At 39.1% G+C, this 21,990-nt stretch overlaps 7 non-coding genes across 7 annotated transcripts; all 7 read left to right on the forward strand.

Annotated features, from left to right (window-relative positions):
* Positions 1-1,819: 1,819 nt before the first annotated feature.
* Positions 1,820-1,890, forward strand: TRNAG-GCC (transfer RNA glycine (anticodon GCC)). Its single transcript has one exon. It is a non-coding gene; the product is annotated as a tRNA-Gly (tRNA).
* A 2,393-nt stretch (positions 1,891-4,283) lies between these two features.
* TRNAG-GCC (transfer RNA glycine (anticodon GCC)) lies at positions 4,284-4,354 on the forward strand. The gene has a single exon. It is a non-coding gene; the product is annotated as a tRNA-Gly (tRNA).
* A 2,078-nt stretch (positions 4,355-6,432) lies between these two features.
* TRNAG-GCC (transfer RNA glycine (anticodon GCC)) lies at positions 6,433-6,503 on the forward strand. Its single transcript has one exon. It is a non-coding gene; the product is annotated as a tRNA-Gly (tRNA).
* Positions 6,504-10,134: 3,631 nt separating this feature from the next.
* On the forward strand, positions 10,135-10,205 carry TRNAG-GCC (transfer RNA glycine (anticodon GCC)). Its single transcript has one exon. It is a non-coding gene; the product is annotated as a tRNA-Gly (tRNA).
* Positions 10,206-19,404: 9,199 nt separating this feature from the next.
* On the forward strand, positions 19,405-19,475 carry TRNAG-GCC (transfer RNA glycine (anticodon GCC)). The gene has a single exon. It is a non-coding gene; the product is annotated as a tRNA-Gly (tRNA).
* Positions 19,476-20,034: 559 nt separating this feature from the next.
* On the forward strand, positions 20,035-20,105 carry TRNAG-GCC (transfer RNA glycine (anticodon GCC)). The gene has a single exon. It is a non-coding gene; the product is annotated as a tRNA-Gly (tRNA).
* An 873-nt stretch (positions 20,106-20,978) lies between these two features.
* On the forward strand, positions 20,979-21,049 carry TRNAG-ACC (transfer RNA glycine (anticodon ACC)). Its single transcript has one exon. It is a non-coding gene; the product is annotated as a tRNA-Gly (tRNA).
* The last annotated feature ends 941 nt before the right edge of the window (positions 21,050-21,990 follow it).

Raw genomic sequence — 21,990 nt, forward strand, 5'->3', positions numbered from 1 at the left:
GGTTCGATTCCCGGCCAATGCAAAATGATTTTGGTGCTGTCAATTAATAGTTCAATATGACGTTATTTCTGTGTGTCACTAAAAGCGCGGAAATCTCGCACATTGCCCATGCGAGACGTATGTAAATTTCAGGTGGAAACAACTGACTAGATTGTTTGTATAGATATGGAATCTACATTATCGAGTACTGATACTAACTTAATCTCCATTATGTCACATAAAATTCAATATTTCCTGAAATGTCCGTGATGGAACAACAACATATCGCATTGGTGGTCCAGTGGTAGAATTCTCGCCTGCCACGCGGGAGGCACGAGTTCGATTCCCGGCCAATGCGAAATGATTTTCGTGCTGTCAATTAATAGTTCTATATGACGTTATGTCTGTGTGTCACTAAAAGCGCAGAAACCTCGCACATTGCCTGTGCGACAAATATGTAAATTTCAGGTGGAAACAACTGACTAGATTATTAGTATAAATATGGAATCTACATTATCGAGTACTGATACTAACTTAATCTGCATTATGTTACATAAAATTCAATATTTCCTGAAATGTCCGTGATGGAACCACAACATATCGCATTGGTGGTTCAGTGGTAGAATTCTCGCCCGCCACCCGGCCAATGCAAAAAGATTTTGGTGCTGTCAATTAATAGTTCAATATGACGTCATTTCTGTGTGTTACTAAAAGCGCGGAAATCTCGCACATTGCCCATGCGAGACGTATGTAAATTTCATGTGGAAACAACTGACTAGATATTTGTATATATATGGAATCTACATTATCGAGTACTGATACTAACTTAATCTGCATTATGTCACATAAAATTCAATATTTCCTGAAATGTCCGTGATGGAACAACAACATATTGCTTTGGTTGTGCAGTGGTAGAATTCTCGCCTGCCACGCGGGAGGCCCGGGTTCGATTCCCGGCCAATGCAAAATGTTTTTGGTGCTGTAAATTAATAGTTCAATATGACGTTATTTCTGTGTGTCACTAAAAGCGCGGAAACCTCACACATTGTCTGTGCGAGACATATGTAAATTTCAGGTGGAAACAACATGCTACATTATTTGTATAGATATGGAATCTACATTATCACGTTCTGATACTAACTTAATCTGAATTATGACACATAAAATTAATTATTTCCTGAAAAGTCCGTGATAAAACAACAACATATTGCATTGGTGGTTCAGTGGTAGAATTGTCGCCAGCCAGGCGGGAGGCCCGGGTTCGATTCCAGGCCAATTCAAAATGATTTTGGTGCTGTCAATTAATAGTTCAATATGACGTTATTTCTGTGTGTCACTAAAAGCCCAGAAATCTCGCACATTGCCTGTGCGAGACGTATGTAAATTTCAGGTGGAAACAACTGACTAGATTATTTGTATATATTATGGAATCTACATTATCGAGTACTGATACTAACTTAATCTGCATTATGTCACATAAAATTTCATATTTCCTGAAATGTCCGTGATGGATCAACAACATATCGCATTGGTGGTCCAGTGGTAGAATTCTCGCCTGCCACGCGGGAGGCCCGGGTTCGATTCCCGGCCAATGCAAAATGATTTTGGTGCTGTCAATTAATAGTTCAATATGACGTTATTTCTGTGTGTCACTAAAAGCGCGGAAACCTCGCACATTGTCTGTGCGAGACATATGTAAATTTCAGGTGGAAACAACTGACTAGATTATTTGTATATATATGGAATCTACAATATCGAGTACTGATACTAACTTAATCTGCATTATGTTACATAAAATTCAATATTTCCTGAAATGTCCGTGACGGAACAACAACATATCGCATTGGTGGTTCAGTGGTAGAATTCTCGCCTGCCACGCGGGAGGCCCGGGTTCGATTCCCGGCCAATGCAAAATGATTTTGGTGCTGTCAATTAATAGTTCAATATGACGTCATTTCTGTGTGTCACTAAAAACGCGGAAATCTCGCACATTGCCCATGCGAGACGTATGTAAATTTCAGGTGGAAACAACTGAATAGATTATTTGTATATATATGGAATCTACATTATCGAGTACTGATACTAACTTAATCTGCATTATGTTACATGAAATTCAATATTTCCTGAAATGTCCGTGATGGAACCACAACCTATCGCATTGGTGGTTCAGTGGTAGAATTCTCGCCCGCCACCCGGCCAATGCAAAAAGATTTTGGTGCTGTCAATTAATAGTTCAATGTGACGTTATTTCTGTGTGTCACTAAAAGCCCAGAAATCTCGCACATTGCCTGTGCGAGACATAGTTAAATTTCAGGTGGAAACAACAGGCTACATTATTTGTATAGATATGAAATCTACATTATCACGTTCTGATACTAACTTAATCTGAATTATGACACATAAAATTAATTATTTCCTGAAATGTCCGTGATAAAACAACAACATATTGCATTGGTGGTTCAGTGGTAGAATTGTCGCCAGCCAGGCGGGAGGCCCGGGTTCGATTCCAGGCCAATTCAAAATGATTTTGGTGCTGTCAATTAATAGTTCAATATGACGTTATTTCTGTGTGTCACTAAAAGCCCAGAAATCTCGCACATTGCCTGTGCGAGACGTATGTAAATTTCAGGTGGAAACAACTGACTAGATTATTTGTATAGATATGGAATCTTCATTATCGAGTACTGATACCAACTTAGTCTGCATTATGACACATACAATTCAATATTTCTTGAAATGTCCGTGATGGAACAACAACATATTGCATTGGTGGTTCAGTGGTAGAATTCTCGCCTGCCACGCGGGAGGTCCGGGTTCGATTCCCGGCCAATGCAAAATGATTTTGGTGCTGTAAATTAATAGTTCAATATGACGTTATTTCTGTGTGTCACTAAAAGCGCGGAAACCTCGCACAGTGTCTGTGCGAGACATATGTAAATTTCAGGTGGAAACAACTGACGAGAATATTTGTATAGATATGGAATCTACATTATCGCGTTCTGATACTAACTTAATCTGCATTATGTCACATAAAATTCAATGCTTCCTGAAATGTCCGTGATGGAACAACAACATATCGCATTGGTGGTTCAGTGGTAGATTCCCGGCCAATGCAAAATGATTTTGGTGCTGTCAATTAATAGTTCAATATGACGTCATTTCTGTGTGTCACTAAAAACGCGGAAATCTCGCACATTGCCCATGCGAGACGTATGTAAATTTCAGGTGGAAACAACTGAATAGATTATTTGTATATATATGGAATCTACATTATCGAGTACTGATACTAACTTAATCTGCATTATGTTACATAAAATTCAATATTTCCTGAAATGTCCGTGATGGAACAACAACATATCGCATTGGTGGTTCAGTGGTAGAATTCTCGCCTGCCACGCGAGAGGCCCGGGTTCGATTTCCGGCCAATGCAAAATGATTTTGGTGCTGTCAATTAATTGTTCAATATGACGTTATTTCTGTGTGTCACTAAAAGCGCGGAAACCTCGCACATTGTCTGTGCGAGACATATGTAAATTTCAGGTGGAAACAACTGACTAGATTATTTGTATATATATGGAATCTACAATATCGAGTACTGATACTAACTTAATCTGCATTATGTTACATAAAATTCAATATTTCCTGAAATGTCCGTGATGGAACAACAACATATCGCATTGGTGGTTCAGTGGTAGAATTCTCGCCTGCCACGCGGGAGGCCCAGGTTCGATTCCCGGCCAATGCAAAATGATTTTGGTGCTGTCAATTAATAGTTCAATATGACGTTATTTCTGTGTGTCACTAAAAGCGCGGAAATCTCGCACATTGCCCATGCGAGACGTATGTAAATTTCAGGTGGAAACAACTGACTAGATTGTTTGTATAGATATGGAATCTACATTATCGAGTACTGATACTAACTTAATCTCCATTATGTCACATAAAATTCAATATTTCCTGAAATGTCCGTGATGGAACAACAACATATCGCATTGGTGGTCCAGTGGTAGAATTCTCGCCTGCCACGCGGGAGGCACGAGTTCGATTCCCGGCCAATGCGAAATGATTTTCGTGCTGTCAATTAATAGTTCTATATGACGTTATGTCTGTGTGTCACTAAAAGCGCAGAAACCTCGCACATTGCCTGTGCGACAAATATGTAAATTTCAGGTGGAAACAACTGACTAGATTATTTGTATATATATGGAATCTACAATATCGAGTACTGATACTAACTTAATCTGCATTATGTTACATAAAATTCAATATTTCCTGAAATGTCCGTGACGGAACAACAACATATCGCATTGGTGGTTCAGTGGTAGAATTCTCGCCTGCCACGCGGGAGGCCCGGGTTCGATTCCCGGCCAATGCAAAATGATTTTGGTGCTGTCAATTAATAGTTCAATATGACGTCATTTCTGTGTGTCACTAAAAACGCGGAAATCTCGCACATTGCCCATGCGAGACGTATGTAAATTTCAGGTGGAAACAACTGAATAGATTATTTGTATATATATGGAATCTACATTATCGAGTACTGATACTAACTTAATCTGCATTATGTTACATGAAATTCAATATTTCCTGAAATGTCCGTGATGGAACCACAACCTATCGCATTGGTGGTTCAGTGGTAGAATTCTCGCCCGCCACCCGGCCAATGCAAAAAGATTTTGGTGCTGTCAATTAATAGTTCAATGTGACGTTATTTCTGTGTGTCACTAAAAGCCCAGAAATCTCGCACATTGCCTGTGCGAGACATAGTTAAATTTCAGGTGGAAACAACAGGCTACATTATTTGTATAGATATGAAATCTACATTATCACGTTCTGATACTAACTTAATCTGAATTATGACACATAAAATTAATTATTTCCTGAAATGTCCGTGATAAAACAACAACATATTGCATTGGTGGTTCAGTGGTAGAATTGTCGCCAGCCAGGCGGGAGGCCCGGGTTCGATTCCAGGCCAATTCAAAATGATTTTGGTGCTGTAAATTAATAGTTCAATATGACGTTATTTCTGTGTGTCACTAAAAGCGCGGAAACCTCGCACAGTGTCTGTGCGAGACATATGTAAATTTCAGGTGGAAACAACTGACGAGAATATTTGTATAGATATGGAATCTACATTATCGCGTTCTGATACTAACTTAATCTGCATTATGTCACATAAAATTCAATGCTTCCTGAAATGTCCGTGATGGAACAACAACATATCGCATTGGTGGTTCAGTGGTAGATTCCCGGCCAATGCAAAATGATTTTGGTGCTGTCAATTAATAGTTCAATATGACGTCATTTCTGTGTGTCACTAAAAACGCGGAAATCTCGCACATTGCCCATGCGAGACGTATGTAAATTTCAGGTGGAAACAACTGAATAGATTATTTGTATATATATGGAATCTACATTATCGAGTACTGATACTAACTTAATCTGCATTATGTTACATAAAATTCAATATTTCCTGAAATGTCCGTGATGGAACAACAACATATCGCATTGGTGGTTCAGTGGTAGAATTCTCGCCTGCCACGCGAGAGGCCCGGGTTCGATTTCCGGCCAATGCAAAATGATTTTGGTGCTGTCAATTAATTGTTCAATATGACGTTATTTCTGTGTGTCACTAAAAGCGCGGAAACCTCGCACATTGTCTGTGCGAGACATATGTAAATTTCAGGTGGAAACAACTGACTAGATTATTTGTATATATATGGAATCTACAATATCGAGTACTGATACTAACTTAATCTGCATTATGTTACATAAAATTCAATATTTCCTGAAATGTCCGTGATGGAACAACAACATATCGCATTGGTGGTTCAGTGGTAGAATTATCGCCTGCCACGCGGGAGGCCCAGGTTCGATTCCCGGCCAATGCAAAATGATTTTGGTGCTGTCAATTAATAGTTCAATATGACGTTATTTCTGTGTGTCACTAAAAGCGCGGAAATCTCGCACATTGCCCATGCGAGACGTATGTAAATTTCAGGTGGAAACAACTGACTAGATTGTTTGTATAGATATGGAATCTACATTATCGAGTACTGATACTAACTTAATCTCCATTATGTCACATAAAATTCAATATTTCCTGAAATGTCCGTGATGGAACAACAACATATCGCATTGGTGGTCCAGTGGTAGAATTCTCGCCTGCCACGCGGGAGGCACGAGTTCGATTCCCGGCCAATGCGAAATGATTTTCGTGCTGTCAATTAATAGTTCTATATGACGTTATGTCTGTGTGTCACTAAAAGCGCAGAAACCTCGCACATTGCCTGTGCGACAAATATGTAAATTTCAGGTGGAAACAACTGACTAGATTATTTGTATATATATGGAATCTACAATATCGAGTACTGATACTAACTTAATCTGCATTATGTTACATAAAATTCAATATTTCCTGAAATGTCCGTGACGGAACAACAACATATCGCATTGGTGGTTCAGTGGTAGAATTCTCGCCTGCCACGCGGGAGGCCCGGGTTCGATTCCCGGCCAATGCAAAATGATTTTGGTGCTGTCAATTAATAGTTCAATATGACGTCATTTCTGTGTGTCACTAAAAACGCGGAAATCTCGCACATTGCCCATGCGAGACGTATGTAAATTTCAGGTGGAAACAACTGAATAGATTATTTGTATATATATGGAATCTACATTATCGAGTACTGATACTAACTTAATCTGCATTATGTTACATGAAATTCAATATTTCCTGAAATGTCCGTGATGGAACCACAACCTATCGCATTGGTGGTTCAGTGGTAGAATTCTCGCCCGCCACCCGGCCAATGCAAAAAGATTTTGGTGCTGTCAATTAATAGTTCAATGTGACGTTATTTCTGTGTGTCACTAAAAGCCCAGAAATCTCGCACATTGCCTGTGCGAGACATAGTTAAATTTCAGGTGGAAACAACAGGCTACATTATTTGTATAGATATGAAATCTACATTATCACGTTCTGATACTAACTTAATCTGAATTATGACACATAAAATTAATTATTTCCTGAAATGTCCGTGATAAAACAACAACATATTGCATTGGTGGTTCAGTGGTAGAATTGTCGCCAGCCAGGCGGGAGGCCCGGGTTCGATTCCAGGCCAATTCAAAATGATTTTGGTGCTGTCAATTAATAGTTCAATATGACGTTATTTCTGTGTGTCACTAAAAGCCCAGAAATCTCGCACATTGCCTGTGCGAGACGTATGTAAATTTCAGGTGGAAACAACTGACTAGATTATTTGTATAGATATGGAATCTTCATTATCGAGTACTGATACCAACTTAGTCTGCATTATGACACATACAATTCAATATTTCTTGAAATGTCCGTGATGGAACAACAACATATTGCATTGGTGGTTCAGTGGTAGAATTCTCGCCTGCCACGCGGGAGGTCCGGGTTCGATTCCCGGCCAATGCAAAATGATTTTGGTGCTGTAAATTAATAGTTCAATATGACGTTATTTCTGTGTGTCACTAAAAGCGCGGAAACCTCGCACAGTGTCTGTGCGAGACATATGTAAATTTCAGGTGGAAACAACTGACGAGAATATTTGTATAGATATGGAATCTACATTATCGCGTTCTGATACTAACTTAATCTGCATTATGTCACATAAAATTCAATGCTTCCTGAAATGTCCGTGATGGAACAACAACATATCGCATTGGTGGTTCAGTGGTAGATTCCCGGCCAATGCAAAATGATTTTGGTGCTGTCAATTAATAGTTCAATATGACGTCATTTCTGTGTGTCACTAAAAACGCGGAAATCTCGCACATTGCCCATGCGAGACGTATGTAAATTTCAGGTGGAAACAACTGAATAGATTATTTGTATATATATGGAATCTACATTATCGAGTACTGATACTAACTTAATCTGCATTATGTTACATAAAATTCAATATTTCCTGAAATGTCCGTGATGGAACAACAACATATCGCATTGGTGGTTCAGTGGTAGAATTCTCGCCTGCCACGCGAGAGGCCCGGGTTCGATTTCCGGCCAATGCAAAATGATTTTGGTGCTGTCAATTAATTGTTCAATATGACGTTATTTCTGTGTGTCACTAAAAGCGCGGAAACCTCGCACATTGTCTGTGCGAGACATATGTAAATTTCAGGTGGAAACAACTGACTAGATTATTTGTATATATATGGAATCTACAATATCGAGTACTGATACTAACTTAATCTGCATTATGTTACATAAAATTCAATATTTCCTGAAATGTCCGTGATGGAACAACAACATATCGCATTGGTGGTTCAGTGGTAGAATTCTCGCCTGCCACGCGGGAGGCCCAGGTTCGATTCCCGGCCAATGCAAAATGATTTTGGTGCTGTCAATTAATAGTTCAATATGACGTTATTTCTGTGTGTCACTAAAAGCGCGGAAATCTCGCACATTGCCCATGCGAGACGTATGTAAATTTCAGGTGGAAACAACTGACTAGATTGTTTGTATAGATATGGAATCTACATTATCGAGTACTGATACTAACTTAATCTCCATTATGTCACATAAAATTCAATATTTCCTGAAATGTCCGTGATGGAACAACAACATATCGCATTGGTGGTCCAGTGGTAGAATTCTCGCCTGCCACGCGGGAGGCACGAGTTCGATTCCCGGCCAATGCGAAATGATTTTCGTGCTGTCAATTAATAGTTCTATATGACGTTATGTCTGTGTGTCACTAAAAGCGCAGAAACCTCGCACATTGCCTGTGCGACAAATATGTAAATTTCAGGTGGAAACAACTGACTAGATTATTAGTATAAATATGGAATCTACATTATCGAGTACTGATACTAACTTAATCTGCATTATGTTACATAAAATTCAATATTTCCTGAAATGTCCGTGATGGAACCACAACATATCGCATTGGTGGTTCAGTGGTAGAATTCTCGCCCGCCACCCGGCCAATGCAAAAAGATTTTGGTGCTGTCAATTAATAGTTCAATATGACGTCATTTCTGTGTGTTACTAAAAGCGCGGAAATCTCGCACATTGCCCATGCGAGACGTATGTAAATTTCATGTGGAAACAACTGACTAGATATTTGTATATATATGGAATCTACATTATCGAGTACTGATACTAACTTAATCTGCATTATGTCACATAAAATTCAATATTTCCTGAAATGTCCGTGATGGAACAACAACATATTGCTTTGGTTGTGCAGTGGTAGAATTCTCGCCTGCCACGCGGGAGGCCCGGGTTCGATTCCCGGCCAATGCAAAATGTTTTTGGTGCTGTAAATTAATAGTTCAATATGACGTTATTTCTGTGTGTCACTAAAAGCGCGGAAACCTCACACATTGTCTGTGCGAGACATATGTAAATTTCAGGTGGAAACAACATGCTACATTATTTGTATAGATATGGAATCTACATTATCACGTTCTGATACTAACTTAATCTGAATTATGACACATAAAATTAATTATTTCCTGAAAAGTCCGTGACAAAACAACAACATATTGCATTGGTGGTTCAGTGGTAGAATTGTCGCCAGCCAGGCGGGAGGCCCGTGTTCGATTCCAGGCCAATTCAAAATGATTTTGGTGCTGTCAATTAATAGTTCAATATGACGTTATTTCTGTGTGTCACTAAAAGCCCAGAAATCTCGCACATTGCCTGTGCGAGACGTATGTAAATTTCAGGTGGAAACAACTGACTAGATTATTTGTATATATTATGGAATCTACATTATCGAGTACTGATACTAACTTAATCTGCATTATGTCACATAAAATTTCATATTTCCTGAAATGTCCGTGATGGATCAACAACATATCGCATTGGTGGTCCAGTGGTAGAATTCTCGCCTGCCACGCGGGAGGCCCGGGTTCGATTCCCGGCCAATGCAAAATGATTTTGGTGCTGTCAATTAATAGTTCAATATGACGTTATTTCTGTGTGTCACTAAAAGCGCGGAAACCTCGCACATTGTCTGTGCGAGACATATGTAAATTTCAGGTGGAAACAACTGACTAGATTATTTGTATATATATGGAATCTACAATATCGAGTACTGATACTAACTTAATCTGCATTATGTTACATAAAATTCAATATTTCCTGAAATGTCCGTGACGGAACAACAACATATCGCATTGGTGGTTCAGTGGTAGAATTCTCGCCTGCCACGCGGGAGGCCCGGGTTCGATTCCCGGCCAATGCAAAATGATTTTGGTGCTGTCAATTAATAGTTCAATATGACGTCATTTCTGTGTGTCACTAAAAACGCGGAAATCTCGCACATTGCCCATGCGAGACGTATGTAAATTTCAGGTGGAAACAACTGAATAGATTATTTGTATATATATGGAATCTACATTATCGAGTACTGATACTAACTTAATCTGCATTATGTTACATGAAATTCAATATTTCCTGAAATGTCCGTGATGGAACCACAACCTATCGCATTGGTGGTTCAGTGGTAGAATTCTCGCCCGCCACCCGGCCAATGCAAAAAGATTTTGGTGCTGTCAATTAATAGTTCAATGTGACGTTATTTCTGTGTGTCACTAAAAGCCCAGAAATCTCGCACATTGCCTGTGCGAGACATAGTTAAATTTCAGGTGGAAACAACAGGCTACATTATTTGTATAGATATGAAATCTACATTATCACGTTCTGATACTAACTTAATCTGAATTATGACACATAAAATTAATTATTTCCTGAAATGTCCGTGATAAAACAACAACATATTGCATTGGTGGTTCAGTGGTAGAATTGTCGCCAGCCAGGCGGGAGGCCCGGGTTCGATTCCAGGCCAATTCAAAATGATTTTGGTGCTGTCAATTAATAGTTCAATATGACGTTATTTCTGTGTGTCACTAAAAGCCCAGAAATCTCGCACATTGCCTGTGCGAGACGTATGTAAATTTCAGGTGGAAACAACTGACTAGATTATTTGTATAGATATGGAATCTTCATTATCGAGTACTGATACCAACTTAGTCTGCATTATGACACATACAATTCAATATTTCTTGAAATGTCCGTGATGGAACAACAACATATCGCATTGGCGGTTCAGTGGTGGTCTCCCGGCCAATGCAAAATGAGTTTGGTGCTGTCAATTAATAGTTCAATATGACGTTATTTCTGTGTGTCACTAAAAGCGCGGAAATCTCGCACAATACCTGTGCGACAAATATGTAAATTTCAGGTGTGAAGAACTGACTAGATTATTTGTATAGATATGGAATCTACATTATCGAGTACTGATACTAACTTAATCTGCATTATGTCACATAAAATTCAATATTTCCTGAAATGTCCGTGATGGAACCACAACATATCGCATTGGTGGTTCAGTGGTAGAATTGTCGCCAGCCAGGCGGGAGGCCCGGGTTCGATTCGCGGCCAATTCAAAATGATTTTGGTGCTGTCAATTAATAGTTCAATATGACGTTATTTCTGTGTGTCACTAAAAGCGCGGAAATCTCGCACATTGCCCATGCGAGACGTATGTAAATTCAGGAGGAAACAACTGACTAGATTATTTGTATAGATATGGAATCTACATTATCGTGTACTGATACTAACTTAATCTGCATTATGACACATAAAATTCAATATTTCCTGAAATGTCCGTGATGGAACAACAACATATCGCCTTGGTGGTTCAGTGGTAGATTCCCGGCCAATGCAAAATGATTTTGGTGCTGTCAATTAATAGTTCAATATGACGTTATTTCTGTGAGTCGCTAAAAGCGCAGAAATCTCGCACATTACCCATGCGAGACGTATGTAAATTTCAGGTGGAAACAACAGACTAGATTATTTGTATAGATATGGAATCTACATTATCGAGTACTGATACTAACTTAATCTGCATTATGTCACATAAAATTCAATATTTCCTGAAATGTCCGTGATGGAACCACAACATATCGCATTGGTGGTTCAGTGGTAGAATTGTCGCCAGCCAGGCGGGAGGCCCGGGTTCGATTCCCGGCCAATTCAAAATGATTTTGGTGCTGTCAATTAATAGTTCAATATGACGTTATTTCTGTGTGTCACTAAAAGCGCGGAAATCTCGCACATTGCCCATGCGAGACGTATGTAAATTCAGGAGGAAACAACTGACTAGATTATTTGTATAGATATGGAATCTACATTATCGTGTACTGATACTAACTTAATCTGCATTATGACACATAAAATTCAATATTTCCTGAAATGTCCGTGATGGAACAACAACATATCGCATTGGTGGTTCAGTGGTAGATTCCCGGCCAATGCAAAATGATTTTGGTGCTGTCAATTAATAGTTCAATATGACGTTATTTCTGTGAGTCGCTAAAAGCGCAGAAATCTCGCACATTACCCATGCGAGACGTATGTAAATTTCAGGTGGAAACAACTGACTTGATTATTTGTATAGATATGGAATCTACATTATCGAGTACTGATAGCAACTTAGTCTGCATTATGACACATAAAATTCAATATTTCCTGAAATGTCCGTGATGGAACAAGAACATAGCGCATTGGTGGTTCAGTGGTAGAATTCTCGCCTGCCACGCCGGAGGCCCGGGTTCGATTCCCAGCCAAGGCAAAATGATTTTGGTGCTGTCAATTAATAGTTCAATGTGACGTTATTTCTGTGTGTCACTAAAAGCCCAGAAATCTCGCACATTGCCTGTACGAGACATAGTTAAATTTCAGGTGGAAACAACAGGCTACATTATTTGTATAGATATGGAATCTACATTATCACGTTCTGATACTAACTTAATCTGAATTATGACACATAAAATTAATTATTTCCTGAAATGTCCGTGATAAAACAACAACATATTGCATTGGTGGTTCAGTGGTAGAATTGTCGCCAGCCAGGCGGGAGGCCCGGGATCGATTCCCGGCCAATTCAAAATGATTTTGGTGCTGTAAATTAATAGTTCAATATGACGTTATTTCTGTGTGTCACTAAAAGCGCGGATATCTCGCAAATTGCCCATGCAAGGCGTATGTAAATTCAGGTGGAAACAACTGACTAGATTATTTGTATAGATATGGAATCTACATTATCGTGTGCTGATACTAACTTAATCTGCATTATGTCACATAAAATTCAATATTTCCTGAAATGTCCGTGTTGGAACAACAACATATCGCATTGGTGGTTCAGTGGTGGACTCCCGGCCAATGCAAAATGATTTTCGTACTGTCAATTAATAGTTCAATATGACGTTATTTCTGTGTGTCACTAAAAGCGCGGAAATCTCGCACAATGCCTGTGCGACAAATATGTAAATTTCAGGTGGGAAGAACTGACTAGATTATTTGTATAGATATGGAATCTACAATATCGAGTACTGATACTAACTTAATCTGCATTATGTCACATAAAATTCAATATTTCCTGAAATGTCCGTGAAGGAACAACAACATATTGCATTGGTGGTTCAGTGGTAGAATTCTCGCCTGCCACGCGGGAGGCCCGGCTTCGATTCCCGGCCAATTCAAAATGATTTTGGTGCTATCAATTAATAGTTCAATATGACGCTATTTCTGTGTGTCACTAAAAGGGCGGATATCTCGCAAATTGCCCATGCAAGGCGTATGTAAATTTCAGGTGGAAACAACTGAATAGATTATTTGTATATATATATGGAATCTACATTATCGAGTACTGATACTAACTTAATCTGCATTATGTCACAAAAAATTCAATATTTCCTGAAATGTCCGTGATGGAACAACAACATATCGCATTGGTGGTTCAGTGGTAGATTCCCGGCCAATGCAAAATGATTTTGGTGCTGTCAATTAATAGTTCAATATGACGTTATTTGTGTGTGTCACTAAAAGCGCGGAAATCTCGCACATTGCCCATGCGAGACGTATGTAAATTTCAGGTGGAAACAACTGACTAGATTATTTGTATAGATATGGAATCTACAATATCGAGTACTGATACTAACTTAATCTGCATTATGTCACATAAAATTCAATATTTCCTGAAATGTCCGTGATGGAACAACAACATATCGCATTGGTGGTTCAGTGGTAGATTCCCGGCAAATGCAAAATGATTTTGGTGCTGTCAATTAATAGTTCAATATGACGTCATTTCTGTGTGTCACTAAAACCGCGGAAATCTCGCACATTGCCCATGCGAGACGTATGTAAATTTCAGGTGGAAACAACTGACTAGATTATTTGTATAGATATGGAATCTACAATATCGAGTACTGATACTAACTTAATCTGCATTATGTCACATAAAATTCAATATTTCCTGAAATGTCCGTGATGGAACCACAACATATCGCATTGGTGGTTCAGTGGTAGAATTCTCGCCCGCCACCCGGCCAATGCAAAATGATTTTGGTGCTGTCAATTAATAGTTCAATATGACGTCATTTCTGTGTGTCACTAAAAACGCGGAAATCTCGCACATTGCCCATACGAGACGTATGTAAATTTCATGTGGAAACAACTGACTAGATTATTTGTATAGATATGGAATCTACATTATCGAGTACTGATACTAACTTAATCTGCATTATGTCACATAAAATTCAATATTTCCTGAAATGTCTGTGATGGAACCACAACATATCGCATTGGTGGTTCAGTGGTAGAATTGTCGCCAGCCAGGCGGGAGGCCCGGGTTCGATTCGCGGCCAATTCAAAATGATTTTGGTGCTGTCAATTAATAGTTCAATATGACGTTATTTCTGTGTGTCACTAAAAGCGCGGAAATCTCGCACATTGCCCATGCGAGACGTATGTAAATTCAGGAGGAAACAACTGACTAGATTATTTGTATAGATATGGAATCTACATTATCGTGTACTGATACTAACTTAATCTGCATTATGACACATAAAATTCAATATTTCCTGAAATGTCCGTGATGGAACAACAACATATCGCCTTGGTGGTTCAGTGGTAGATTCCCGGCCAATGCAAAATGATTTTGGTGCTGTCAATTAATAGTTCAATATGACGTTATTTCTGTGAGTCGCTAAAAGCGCAGAAATCTCGCACATTACCCATGCGAGACGTATGTAAATTTCAGGTGGAAACAACAGACTAGATTATTTGTATAGATATGGAATCTACATTATCGAGTACTGATACTAACTTAATCTGCATTATGTCACATAAAATTCAATATTTCCTGAAATGTCCGTGATGGAACCACAACATATCGCATTGGTGGTTCAGTGGTAGAATTGTCGCCAGCCAGGCGGGAGGCCCGGGATCGATTCCCGGCCAATTCAAAATGATTTTGGTGCTGTAAATTAATAGTTCAATATGACGTTATTTCTGTGTGTCACTAAAAGCGCGGATATCTCGCAAATTGCCCATGCAAGGCGTATGTAAATTCAGGTGGAAACAACTGACTAGATTATTTGTATAGATATGGAATCTACATTATCGTGTGCTGATACTAACTTAATCTGCATTATGTCACATAAAATTCAATATTTCCTGAAATGTCCGTGTTGGAACAACAACATATCGCATTGGTGGTTCAGTGGTGGACTCCCGGCCAATGCAAAATGATTTTCGTACTGTCAATTAATAGTTCAATATGACGTTATTTCTGTGTGTCACTAAAAGCGCGGAAATCTCGCACAATGCCTGTGCGACAAATATGTAAATTTCAGGTGGGAAGAACTGACTAGATTATTTGTATAGATATGGAATCTACAATATCGAGTACTGATACTAACTTAATCTGCATTATGTCACATAAAATTCAATATTTCCTGAAATGTCCGTGAAGGAACAACAACATATTGCATTGGTGGTTCAGTGGTAGAATTCTCGCCTGCCACGCGGGAGGCCCGGCTTCGATTCCCGGCCAATTCAAAATGATTTTGGTGCTATCAATTAATAGTTCAATATGACGCTATTTCTGTGTGTCACTAAAAGGGCGGATATCTCGCAAATTGCCCATGCAAGGCGTATGTAAATTTCAGGTGGAAACAACTGAATAGATTATTTGTATATATATATGGAATCTACATTATCGAGTACTGATACTAACTTAATCTGCATTATGTCACAAAAAATTCAATATTTCCTGAAATGTCCGTGATGGAACAACAACATATCGCATTGGTGGTTCAGTGGTAGATTCCCGGCCAATGCAAAATGATTTTGGTGCTGTCAATTAATAGTTCAATATGACGTTATTTGTGTGTGTCACTAAAAGCGCGGAAATCTCGCACATTGCCCATGCGAGACGTATGTAAATTTCAGGTGGAAACAACTGACTAGATTATTTGTATAGATATGGAATCTACAATATCGAGTACTGATACTAACTTAATCTGCATTATGTCACATAAAATTCAATATTTCCTGAAATGTCCGTGATGGAACAACAACATATCGCATTGGTGGTTCAGTGGTAGATTCCCGGCAAATGCAAAATGATTTTGGTGCTGTCAATTAATAGTTCAATATGACGTCATTTCTGTGTGTCACTAAAACCGCGGAAATCTCGCACATTGCCCATGCGAGACGTATGTAAATTTCAGGTGGAAACAACTGACTAGATTATTTGTATAGATATGGAATCTACAATATCGAGTACTGATACTAACTTAATCTGCATTATGTCACATAAAATTCAATATTTCCTGAAATGTCCGTGATGGAACCACAACATATCGCATTGGTGGTTCAGTGGTAGAATTCTCGCCCGCCACCCGGCCAATGCAAAATGATTTTGGTGCTGTCAATTAATAGTTCAATATGACGTCATTTCTGTGTGTCACTAAAAACGCGGAAATCTCGCACATTGCCCATACGAGACGTATGTAAATTTCATGTGGAAACAACTGACTAGATTATTTGTATAGATATGGAATCTACATTATCGAGTACTGATACTAACTTAATCTGCATTATGTCACATAAAATTCAATATTTCCTGAAATGTCTGTGATGGAACAACAACATATCGCATTGGTGGTTCAGTGGTAGAATTCTCGCCCGCCTCCCGGCCAATGCAAAATGATTTTGGTGCTGTCAATTAATAGTTCAATATGACGTCATTTCTGTGTGTCACTAAAAGCGCGGAAATCTCGCACATTGCCCATGCGAGACGTTTGTAAATTTCATGTGGAAACAACAGGCTACATTATTTGTATAGATATGAAATCTACATTATCGTGTTCTGATACCAACTTAATCTGCATTATTTCACATAAAATTCAATACTTCCTGAAATGTCCGTGATGGAACAACAACATTTCGTATTGGTGGTTCAGTGGTAGAATTCTCGCCTGCCACGCGGGAGGCCCGGGTTCGATTCCCCGCCATTGCAAAATGATTTTAGTGCTGTCAATTAATTGTTCAATATGACGTTATGTCTGTGTGTCACTAAAAACGCGGAAACCTCGCACATTGCCTGTGCGACAAATATGTAAATTTCAGGTGGAAACAACTGACTAGATTATTTGTATAGATATGGAATCTACATTATCGAGTGCTGATACTAACTTAATCTGCATTATGTCACATAAAATTCAATATTTCCTGAAATGTCCGTGATGGAACAACAACATATCGCATTGGTGGTTCAGTGGTAGAATTCTCGCATGCCACGCGGGAAGCCCGCGTTCGATTCCCCACCAATGCAAGATGATTTTGGTGCTGTCAATTAATAGTTCAATATGACGTTATGTCTGTGTGTCACTAAAAGCGCGGAAACCTCGCACATTGCCTGTGCGACAAATATGTAAATTTCAGGTGGAAACAACTGACTAGATTATTTGTATAGATATGGAATCTACATTATCGAGTACTGATACTAATTTAATCTGCATTTATGTCACATAAAATTCAATATTTCCTGAAATGTCCGTGATGGAACAACAACATAGCGCTTTGGTGGTTCAGTGGTAGAATTCTCGCCTGCCACGCGGGAGGCCTGGGTTCGATTCCCGGCCAATGCAAAATGATTTTGGTGCTGTCAATTAACAGTTCAATATGACGTTATTTCTGTGTGTCACTAAAAGCGCATAAATGTCGCACATTGCCTGTGCGAGAGATATTTAAATTTCAGGTGGAAACAACTGGCTAGATTATTTGTATAGATATGGAATCTACATTATCGCGTTCTGATACTAACTTAATCTGCATTATATTACATAAAATTCAATATTTCCGGAAATGTCCGTGATGGAACAACAACATATCGCATTGGTGGTTCAGTGGTAGATTCCCGGCCAATGCAAAATGATTTTGTTGCTGTCAATTAATAATTCAATATGACGTTATTTCTGTGTGTCACTAAAAGCGCGGAAATCTCGCACATTGCCCATGCGAGACGTATGTAAATTTCAGGTGGAAACAACTGACTAGATTATTTGTATAATTATATGGAATCTACAATATCGAGTACTGATACTAACTTAATCTGCATTATGTCACATAAAATTCAATATTTCCTGAAATGTCCGTGATGGAACGACAACATATTGCATTGGTCGTACAGTGGTAGAATTCTCGCCTGCCACGCGGGAGGCCCGGGTTCGATTCCCGGCCAATGCAAAATGATTTTGGTGCTGTCAATTAATAGTTCAATATGACGTTATTCCTTGTGTCACTATAAGCGCGGAAATCTCGCACATTGCCCATGCGAGACGTATGTAAATTTCAGGTGGAAACAACTGACTAGATTATTTGTATAGATATGGAATCTACATTATCGAGTACTGATACTAACTTAATCTGCATTATATCACATAAAATTCAATATTTCCTGAAATGTCCGTGATGGAACAACAGCATATCGCATTGGTGGCTCAGTTGTAGATTCCCGGCCAATGCAAAATGATTTTGGTGCTGTCAATTAATAATTCAATATGACGTTATTTCTGTGTGTCACTAAAAGCGCGGAAATCTTGCACATTGCCTATGCGAGACGTATGTAAATTTCAGGTGGAAACAACTGACTAGATTATTTGTATAGATATGGAATCTACATTATCGCGTTCTGATACTAACTTAATCTGCATTATATCACATAAAATTCAATATTTCCTGAAATGTCCGTGATGGAACGACAACATATTGCATTGGTCGTTCAGTGATAGAATTCTCGCCTGCCACGCGGGAGGCCCGGGTTCGATTCCCGGCCAATGCAAAATGATTTTGGTGCTGTCAATTAATAGTTCTATATGACGTTATTTCTGTGTGTCACTAAAAGCGCGGAAACCTCGCACATTGCCCATGCGAGACGTATGTAAATTTCAGGTGGAAACAACTGACTAGATTATTTGTATAGATATGGAATCTACATTATCGAGTACTGATACTAACTTAATCTGCATTATGTCACATAAAATTCAATATTTCCTGAAATGTCCGTGATAAAACAAGAACATAGCGCATTGGTGGTTCAGTGGTAGAATTCTCGCCTGCCACGCGGGAGGCCCGGGTTCGATTCCCGGCCAATGCAAAATGATTTTGGTGCTGTCAATTAATAGTTCAATATGACGTTATGTCTGTGTGTCACTAAAAGCGCGGCAACCTCGCACATTGTCTGTGCGAGACATATGTAAATTTCAGGCGGAAACAACTGACTAGATTATTTGTATAGATATGGAATCTACATTATCGAGTACTGATACTAACTTAATCTGCATTATGTCACATAAAATTCAATATTTCCTGAAATATCCGTGATGGAACAACAACATAGCGCATTGGTGGTTCAGTGGTAGAATTCTCGCCTGCCACGCCGGAGGCTCGGGTTCCATTCCCAGCCAAGGCAAAATGATTTTGGTGCTGTTAATTAATAGTTCAATATGACGTTATTTCTGTGTGTCACTAAAAGCGCGGAAATCTCGCACATTGCCCATGCGAGACGTATGTAAATTGCAGGTGGAAACAACTGACTAGATTATTTGTATAGATATGGAATCTACATTATCGAGTACTGATACTAACTTAATCTGCATTATGTCACATAAAATTCAATATTTCCTGAAATGTCCGTGATAAAACAAGAACATAGCGCATTGGTGGTTCAGTGGTAGAATTCTCGCCTGCCACGCGGGAGGCCCGGGTTCGATTCCCGGCCAATGCAAAATGATTTTGGTGCTGTCAATTAATAGTTCAATATGACGTTATGTCTGTGTGTCACTAAAAGCGCGGCAACCTCGCACATTGTCTGTGCGAGACATATGTAAATTTCAGGCGGAAACAACTGACTAGATTATTTTTATAGATATGGAATCTACATTATCGAGTACTGATACTAACTTAATCTGCATTATGTCACATAAAATTCAATATTTCCTGAAATATCCGTGATGGAACAACAACATAGCGCATTGGTGGTTCAGTGGTAGAATTCTCGCCTGCCACGCCGGAGGCTCGGGTTCCATTCCCAGCCAAGGCAAAATGATTTTGGTGCTGTTAATTAATAGTTCAATATGACGTTATTTCTGTGTGTCACTAAAAGCGCGGAAATCTCGCACATTGCCCATGCGAGACGTATGTAAATTGCAGGTGGAAACAACTGACTAGATTATTTGTATAGATATGGAATCTACATTATCGATTACTGATACTAACTTAATCTGCATTATGTCACATAAAATTCAATATTTCCTGAAATGTCCGTGATGTAACAACAACATAGCGCATTTGTGGTTCAGTGGTAGAATTCTCGCCTGCCACGCGGGATGCCCGGGTTCGATTCCCGGCCAATGCAAAATGATTTTGGTGCTGTCAATTAACAGTTCAATATGACGTTATGTCTGTGTGTCACTAAAAGGGCGGAAACCTCGCACATTGCCTGTGCCACAAATATGTAAATTTCAGGTGGAAACAACTGACTAGATTATTTGTATAGATATGGAATCTACATTATCAAGTTCTTATACTAACTAAATCTGCATTATGTCACATTAGTTCAATATTTCCTTAAATGTCCGTGATAGAACAACAACATAGCGCATTGGTGGTTCAGTGGTAGAATTTGCGCCTACCGCGCGGGAGGGCCGGGTTCGATTCCCGGCCAATGCAAAATGATTTTGGTGCTGTCAATTAATAGTTCAATATGACGTTATTTCTGTGTGTCACTAAAAGCGCGGAAATCTCGCACATTGCCCATGCGAGACGTATGTAAATTTCAGGTGGAAACAACTGACTAGATTATTTGTATAGATATGGAATCTACATTATCGAGTACTGATACTAACTTAATCTGCATTATGTCACATAAAATTAAATATTTCCTGAAATGTCCGTGATAAAACAACAACATAGCGCATTGGTGGTTCAGTGGTAGAATTTGCGCCTGCCACGCGGAGGCCTGGGTTCGATTCCCGGCCAATGCAAAATGATTTTGGTGCTGTCAATTAATAGTTCAATATGACGTTATGTCTGTGTGTCACTAAAAGCGCGGAAATCTTGCACATTGCCCATAAGAGACGTATGTAAATTGCATGTGGAAACAACTGACTAGATTATTTGTATAGATATGAAATCTACATTATCGATTACTGATACTAACTTAATCTGCATTATGTCACATAAAATTCAATATTTCCTGAAATGTCCGTGATGGAACAACAACATATCGCATTGGTGGTTCAGTGGTAGAATTCTCGCCTGCCACGCGGGATGCCCGGGTTTGATTCACGGCCAATGCAAAATGATTTTGGTGCTTTCAATTAATAGTTCAATATGACGTTATTTCTGTGTTTCTCTAAAAGCGCGGAAATCTCGCACATTGCCCATGCGAGATGTATGTAAATTTCAGGTGGAAACAACTGACTAGATTATTTGTATAGATATGGAATCTACATTGTCGAGTACTGATACTAACTTAATCTGCATTATGTCACATAAAATTCAATATTTCCTGAAATGTCCGTGATGTAACAACAACATATCGCATTGGTGGTTCAGTGGTAGAATTCTCGCCTGCCACGTGGGAGGCCCGGGTTCGATTCCCGGCCAAA

This window comes from Saccoglossus kowalevskii, chromosome 17 (assembly GCF_978046115.1).
Source record: "Saccoglossus kowalevskii chromosome 17, keSacKowa6.1, whole genome shotgun sequence".
In the NCBI taxonomy this organism is placed as follows: domain Eukaryota; kingdom Metazoa; phylum Hemichordata; class Enteropneusta; family Harrimaniidae; genus Saccoglossus; species Saccoglossus kowalevskii.